The sequence below is a fragment of the Lolium perenne genome, chromosome 6 (genome assembly GCF_019359855.2).
Source record: "Lolium perenne isolate Kyuss_39 chromosome 6, Kyuss_2.0, whole genome shotgun sequence".
NCBI lineage: Eukaryota > Viridiplantae > Streptophyta > Magnoliopsida > Poales > Poaceae > Lolium > Lolium perenne.
The window spans coordinates 20,378,710-20,387,719 of NC_067249.2; positions in this window are offsets into that span (position 1 = coordinate 20,378,710).

Sequence of the window (9,010 nt, forward strand, 5' to 3'; positions counted from 1 at the left end):
CAAGACTATTTTCAAGCGCTCGTTGCCGGGGAGCGAAGCGCTATTGGTAAGTGGAATTGGTAAGGAAAACCTTTACCGTTGTGCTGATTTTATTTCACTTTCTGCTATAAGTCATTATGGAGAGATCTTCTCTTCAATTTCTATTTGGGAAATCTACTACTACCGCAAAGGTAGTGGATGAGGCGCCAGGTGAGGAAGTAATACCATATAAAATACCTATGAAAATTATTGAACGTGTTATGGATAACCGCTATGAAGGGGATGGAACTGTCCATCCTGGTGATCATTTACTGTTTTTGCATGAATTATGCGGGTTATTCAAATGTGCAGGTATTGCTATGGATGAAGTGAGGAAGAAACTATTCTCTTTGTCGCTGTCCGGTAAGGCGGCGCATTGGTATAAATTACTGGATAATGGGGATTCTCTTGAATGGAATGATATTGTGCCCGGTTTTATTCTAAGTTCTATCCTCCAAGTGAAATTCATAAGGATCGGAATCGCATATATAATTTTTGGCCTCATGATGGAGAGAGCATCGCCCAAGCTTGGGGGAGATTGAAGTCTTTAATGCTCAAATGCCCCATTCATGAGCTTCCTGGTAATGTTATTATTGATAATTTCTATGCAAGACTTTCTTTTCAAGACAAGACCTTGCTGGATACTTCTTGTTCTGGATCATTTACACGCAACAAAGAAGAGTTTAAAAGGGACCTTCTTGATCGGATCCAAGAAAATACTGAAGGTTGGGAGAACGATAAGGATAGAGAATCATATAAATTATGATTATAAATGCATTGAAGCTTTTATGGATACTGATAAATTTCGTAATATGAGTGCTATATATGGTCTTGATTCTCAAGTTGCTGTAAATCTTTATAAAGCTTTTGCCTCTCATTATGAATTGCCAAAGAAGAATTTTGATAAGTATCATGAACCGTATAAAGATAAAATTGATTCATCTATTAATAAATGCGTTGTAGTTGAAACTGCTGATCGTGTTATTCCTGAAGCTTATATTGAAAAAACTCCTTTCCCTGCTAAAATGAAAGAGTACTCTGTTATAAATAGTGCGGTTCATAAAAGTGAAAAGAAACCGTAGAACTCGAAGAACAAATAAAAGTTGAACCTGCTGTTGCAATAGTTAAAGATCTTGTGACTGAAAATGTGGAGGATGGTCATATTATTTTCTGTGAAGATGCTTCTAATATTGTCTCACATCCTAATAAACCCAAACAAGCTAGTGTTCCTATGATATCTGTTAAAATTGGTGATCATTGTTATTATGGATTATGTGATATTGGTGCAAGTGTTAGTGCTATTTCGTATGAGCTTTACACGGAGATTATGCACGAAATTGATTCTTGTGAACTTGAAGATATTGATGTGGTTATTCAGCTGGCTAATAGAGAAACTATTTCTCCAATTGGTATTGTTCGAGATGTGGAAGTTTTATGCGGTAAGATTAAATATCCTGCCGGCTTTTTGGTACTTGGTTCTCATTGCTAGTGATTATTGTCCTATTATTTTTGGTAGACCTTTTCTAAATACTTGTGGAGCTATTATAGATTGCAAGAAAGAGAAAATTTTGACTAAATTACTGGTGAATCTTATGAGTTTAACTTCTCTAAATTTACTAAAACTCCTTATAAAGCTGATTTGCCTAGTAATGATTTTAAAATGGAGCAATGTGCATCTATTGTTCTTGTTCCTAATAATCCTCTGCAGCAACATTTGGAGGATAGCGAGAGCGAAATTTTTAGGAAAGAAAGAGATGAGCTTGATGAAATTTTTCTTCGCCAACCTATTCTCAAGCATGATTTACCGGTGGAAGATTTGGGTACAACACCGCCACCAAAGGAAGATCCTGTTTTTGATTTAAAGCCTTTACCTGATAATCTTAAATATGCTCATATTGATGATAAGAAAATATATCCTGTTATTATTAGTTCTAAGCTTTCAGAGATTGAGGAAGAAAGGTTATTGGAAATATTGAAGAAGCATCGAGGCGCTATTGGCTACACTCTTGATGATTTGAAGGGGATTTCTCCGTCTATATGCCAACATGCTATTAATATGGAAGATGCTGCAAAGCCGTTGTTGAACCTCATTGCCTAATTCCGAAGATGAAGGAAGTGGTAAGGAATGAGGTATTACGACTTCTTGAAGCTGGTATTATATATCCTATTGCTGATAGTAGATGGGTTAGTCCTGTGCATTGCGTTCCCAAGAAAGGAGGTATGGATTGTTGTGCCTAATGATAATGATGAGCTCATTCCTCAAAGAGTAGTTGTAGGGTATAGAATGTGCATTGATTTTCGAAAAGTTAATAAAGTTACTAAGAAAGATCATTACCCTTTACCATTTATTGATCAAATGCTAGAAAGATTATCTAAAAATACTCATTTTTGCTTTCTTGATGGTTATTCTGGGTTTTCACAAATTGTCATTAAAGCTAAAGATCAAGAGAAAACCACCTTTACTTGTCCTTATGGAACTTATGCTTATAGACGCATGCCTTTTGGTTTATGTAATGCTCCTGCTACTTTTCAAAGATGCATGTCTGCTATTTTTCATGGTTTTTGTGAAAGTATTGTAGAGGTATTCATGGATGATTTTTCCGTCTATGGGAATTCTTTTGATAGTTGCTTGCGAAACCTTGATAAAGTTTTGCAGAGATGTGAAGAAACTAACCTTGTTCTTAATTGGGAGAAATGCCACTTTATGGTTAATGAAGGGATTGTATTGGGACATAAAATTTCTGAGAGAGGTATTGAAGTTGATAGAGCTAAAGTTGAAGCAATTGAGAAGATGCCCTATCCGAGGGATGTTAAAGGTATTCGTAGTGTTCTTGGTCATGTTGGGTTTTATAGGAGATTTATTAAAGATTTCTCCAAGATTTCAAAGCCTCTTACTAATCTTCTTCAAAAAGATGTACCATTTGTTTTTGATGATGATTGTAAGGAAGCTTTTGAAACTCTTAAGAAAGCCTTAACAACTGCTCCTATAGTTGAACCCCGATTGGAACTTACCCTTTGAAATTATGTGTGATGCTAGTGATTTTCTTGTAGGCGCTGTTCTTGGACAAACAGTAGATAAAAAACTGAATGTTATTCATTATGCTAGTAAAACTCTTGATGCTGCTCAAAGAAATTATGCTACAACTGAAAAGGAATTATTAGTGTAGTCTTTGCTTGTGATAAATTTAGATCTTATATTGTTGATTCAAAAGTTACTATTCATACTGATCATGCCGCAATTAGATACCTAATGACAAAGAAAGATGCTAAGCCGAGGCTTATTAGATGGGTACTTCTTTTGCAAGAATTTGATTTACATATTGTAGATAGGAAAGGTGCCGATAATCCTGTTCTTGATAATTTGTCTAGATTGGAAAATATTGCTTATGATCCTGTTCCTGTTAATGATAGTTTTCCAAATGAACAATTGGCTGTAATAAAGGTGAGCTCGCGAGACAGTCCTTGGTATGCTGATTATGCTAACTTTATTGTTTCCAAGTACTTGCCTCCAACCTTTTCATTTCAAAGAAAGGAGGAAATTCTTTTATGACTTGAGGCATTATTTCTGGGATGACCCACACTTATATAAAGAAGGAGTGGATGGTATTATGCGAAGATGTGTTCCTGAGTATGAACAACAAGAAATATTGAGTAAGTGTCATGGTAGTGCTTATGGAGGACATCACGCTGGAGAAAGAACCGCGCAAAAGGATTTACAATCAGGTTTTTATTGGCCAACTCTCTTCAAGGATGCGAGAAAGTTTATTTTATCTTGTGATGAATGCCAAAGGGTTGGTAATATCTCCAGACGCAATGAAATGCCTATGAATTATACTCTTGTTATTGAACCGTTTGATTGTTGGGGATTTGACTTCATGGGACCTTTTCCGTCTTCGGAAGGTAACACTCATATACTTGTTGCTGTTGATTATGTTACTAAATGGGTGGAAGCTATACCTACAAAAAGTGCTGATGGTGAGACCTCTTTAAGAATGCTCTTAGATATTATTTTTCCTAGATTTGGAGTACCTAGATATATTATGACTGATGGAGGTTCTCATTTTATTCATGGAGGTTTTAGAAAAACTCTTGCTAAGTATGGTATTAATCATAGAATTGCTTCTGCTTATCATCCTCAAACTAGTGGTCAAGTAGAATTATCAAATAGAGAGATTAAATCTATTTTGGGAAAGACCGTTAATAAAACTAGGAAGAATTGGGCTAGTAAATTGAAGGATGCACTTTGGGCTTATAGAACTGCTTATAAAAATCCCATGGGAATGTCACCTTATAAAATGGTTTATGGGAAAGCTTGTCATTTACCTCTAGAACTAGAGCACAAAGCTTATTGGGCTGTTAGAGAATTAAATAAAGATCCTAAACTTGCCGGTGATAAGAGGTTGTTGCAATTGAGTTCTCTAGATGAATGGAGAAGTGAAGCATATGAAAATGCTAAACTCTTTAAAGAGAAAGTTAAAAAATGGCATGATAGGAGGATTATCAAAAGAGAATTTAATATTGGGGATAAAGTCCTATTGTATCGGTCTCGTCTCGCATTCTTTGCGGAAATTACTCTCGAAATGGGAAGGACCATATGTTGTCGAGGAGGTGTATCGTTCAGGAGCAATCAAAATTAGCTCTCTCCAAGGCAATGCTACGCAAGTGGTGAATGGACAAAGACTCAAGCATTATATCTCGGGTGATTCTTATAATATTGATGTTGATATTATTCAAGTGGAAACACCGGAGGCCTACATCAAAGGGCAAATTGACAGTCCGCCAGAACTCGACTTCGAATAGGTAACGATCGGTAATGAAAAGTACGCAATTTACTTTCCGAACTATATTTTTGCTGTTTTTGTAAATTATGAGAAATTACGAGTTCGAAACGGAGTGGAAAGGACGCACGAGGGGGTGCCACCATAGGGCGGCGCGGCCTGACCTGGGCCCGCGCCGGCCTATGGTTTGGCCGCCTCGTCGCCCCTTTCCGACTCTGGTTCGATCTGGTGCTTTCCGTTTGTCGTGAAAATTTTTGCTATATAATCCCCCGGACCCCTGGAGGTCCGTATATCGTTTTCTCGACGTGTTTTGTTTCGAGATGTTTCTGCCAGGATCTGTTTTCGGTTTAGAAGCACCATGGCCTCCAACAACAAGGGCAAGGGGCTTTTGGAGGAAGAGAAGGAGGTGCCATCAAGACAAGAGCAGCAGGCCGGAGGAAGCAAGCAAATCTTGGTGGGATCTGTTGACACTCGACGTTCTTTTTCTCATAACCTGCAGGGACCTTTACCACCCGCTCTTAGCCTCGACTCTTTCCCCATGATGGAAGAAGTCATACGGATTACCGATGAGTTTTGTGATCAATATTGGGCTCTACGAAGAGAAGTGGAGATACTCCAGGAGGAGAATTGCCGTCTCCGAAGAATGATTGAATACCACTCGATTCGCGTCACAAGGTCGTCATCGCCAACTTCGGATAACAATGAATCTCTTCGAATCTTAGTGCAGAATTGTCAAGCTGAGAAACTGAAGACGAAGGAGCTTATTAAGAAGCTCGGGAAGAGTTCATCACCATCATCGCCAAAGGAGTAATTCATCATCGGTATTGGCATCCCCTTGGTTTGTTCCAAGCTTGGGGGAGTGCCGCGGTATCACATTATCACTACCTTTTACTTTTATTGTCAAGTAGTGTCATATCATGAGTAGGGAAGTTATCATATAAGATGGGTTGCAGTTGGAAGTGTCTCTCCTTTAGTTGGTTGTCTATGTATCCCTTGGTGTGAGTTATCGTTATGGAATATTAATGAGAAGTCTTATCATTTACATATTGCACATCTTATTTTAGTTTGCAATCTCTACTATATGATTCACCTTGTTGTTAGTATTGGTATCACTTTGGGAGCATTGAATAAATCTATTTGGTTTTGGCAAACTTAGCATTGGTCAGTAGCAACAACACTTTGAGGTTTTAATAGAAAAGAGAAATACATGTAGATGTTTCATTGTCTTTCTTGTTAGCTCATAGCTTATTATTCTGAAGTTAAAATTGTTTGTACTTACAAGGAAGATGCATGATTGTTTCTATCACATGTATATTTGTTTGTTTCCCTCGACTCTTATGCTTGCTAATTAACCTTGCTAGCCAAAGACCTGTCTTGAGAGGGAATACTTCTCGTGCATCCAAACCTTAACCCAAACCTATGCCATTTGTGTCCACCATACCTACCTACTACATGGTATTTTCTGCCATTCCAAGTAAATACTTCATGTGCTACCTTTAAACAATTCAAAACTTAGTATCTCTTATTTGTGTCAATGTTTCATAGCTCATGAGGAAGTATGTGGTGTTTTATCTTTCAATCTTGTTGGGCAACTTCCACCAATGGACTAGTGGCTTCACCCGCTTATCCAATAATTTTGCAAAAAGAGCTGGCAATGGGATTCCAGTCCCAAATTGATTAAACTAAATAGACACTCCTCCATGGTATGTGATTGATGGACGGCACCCGAAGGATTCGGTTAGCCATGGCTTGTGTAAGCAAAGGTTGGGGGGAGTGTCATCATCATAATAAAGCTAAAATAAAAAGGCACTCCTTCATGGTATGAGATTGTTGGCAGGCACCCGAGGATTCGGTTAGCCATGGTTTGTGAAAGAAAGGTTGGAAGGAGTGCCACACAAAATGAAAATAATATGGGAGCCGCTCTTAGGAGGTTGTCCGGCAAGGGGGTTAGAGTACCCGCTACCGGTCGTTGACAACAACAAACACCTCTCAAAATGTTACTTTTATTCTCTTTATATGATTGCAAAAATTGAAAAAGCTCTAGCACATGATTTAATCCTGTTTCCCTCTGCGAAGGGCCTATCTTTTACTTTATGTTGAGTCAAGAACCTATTTCCCTCCATCTCAAGCAAGCATTTGAGTAGTTGTGATCAAACCATTATATTGTGATTTGCTACATCATGTCTTTTATTCTTCTTTGTTTAGTACAAGTTTTATCTGAATGAATATAGCTTTGCAAGTTATCAATGATCATGAGAAAACCATTATGATTGAGTATGCAAGTTGTGCCTTATAAACTTTAACATGGGAGCGCTGCTCAATGAGATATAATCATTAATTGTTCTCTCGACCAAGAACGAAGTTTGCCATCACCAATTATGATTTCTTATGCACCTTTACTTGTGATTACCTTATACTTGTTTCAATATGAGTTATAAGAGATTGTTTACTATAATGTCCTGTGTGAATGAATATGATGCTTCTTGTCCGTATTTTATTCATCGACTCTTCACTCCATAAACATGTGGTCATGTCTATCGAGCTCGGTTCGCTTGGGGACAAGCGAAGTCTAAGCTTGGGGGAGTTGATACGTCCAATTTGCATCACTATTTTATATCATAATTTGTGTTATTCATTGATATATTTCATATTGGGACACAATACTTATGTTATTTCATCTATTTTGCATGTTTCATCATTATTGGAGGATCGAACGCCGGAGCCAGGATTCTCGCTGGAAAAAGCACCGTCGAACGCAATATTTCGGAAGATCAACTCGGAAGGAGATTATACCAAAAATCCTATTTTTCAAGATGACGAAGGAAGCCGAAGGAGGAGCCAGGAGGAGCCGGGGTGGGCCCACACCCTAGGGCGGCGCGGCCGGGCCCGGCCGCGCCGGCCTATGGTCCGGGGCCCACGACCCTTTTCGCCTCCTTTTCTTCGCCAAACCCTTCGTCCCGAAGACCTAAGCCACAGAGGGTACCTCGCGAAGAGTTACAGCCGCCTCTGCGGGGCGGAGAACACCAGAGAGAACAGAGCTCTCCGGCGGGCAGGAATCCGGGGAAATTCCCTCCGGGAGGGGGAAATCGACGCCATCGTCACCGTCATCGAGCTGGACATCATCGCCATCACCATCATCATCATCTCCACCATCATCACCGCCGTCATCACCGCTGGACACCGTCACCGCCGTAGCAATTTGGGTTTGATCTTGATTGTTTGATAGGGGAAACTCTCCCGGTATCGATTCCTACTTGTTGTTGATGCTATTGAGTGAAACCATTGAACCAAGTTTATGTTCAGATTGTTATTCATCATCATATCACCTCTGATCATGTTCCGTATGATGTCTTGTGAGTAGTTCGTTTAGTTCTTGAGGACATGGGTGAAGTCTAAATGTTAGTAGTGAATTATGGTTGAGTAATATTCAATGGTGTGATATTTAAGTTGTGGTGTTATTCTTCTAGTGGTGTCATGTGAACGTCGACTACATGACACTTCACCATTTATGGGCCTAGGGGAATGCATCTTGTATTCGTTTGCCAATTGCGGGGTTGCCGGAGTGACAGAAACCTAAACCCCCGTTGGTATATCGATGCAGGAGGGATCGCAGGATCTCAGAGTTTAAGGCTGTGGTTAGATTTAATTCTTAATTACTTTCTTGTAGTTGCGGATGCTTGCAAGGGGTATAATCACAAGTATGTATTAGTCCTAGGAAGGGCGGTACATTAGCATAGGTTCACCCACACAACACTTATCACAACAATGAAGATTATTTAGCCGTATGTAGCGAAAGCACTAGACTAAAATCCCGTGTGTCCTCGAGAACATTTGGTCATTATAAGTAAACAAACCGGCTTGTCCTTTGTGCTAAAAAGGATTGGGCCACTCGCTGCAATTATTACTCTCGCACTTTACATACTCGTACTTTATTCAACTGTTACATCAAACCCCCCTGAATACTTGTCTGTGAGCATTTACAGTGAATCCTTCATCGAAACTGCTTGTCAACACCTTCTGCTCCTCGTTGGGATCGACATTCTTACTTATCGAAGATACTACGATACACCCCCTATACTTGTGGGTCATCAAGATGCCATCTGGGTAGTTGGAAGAATGGGCTTGAAAGATATCATGAAGATTCAATGTGACTATAGCCCAGAATTGGTGAAGCAATTCTTTGCCACTTTGGCAATCAAGAATGATGAGGATCG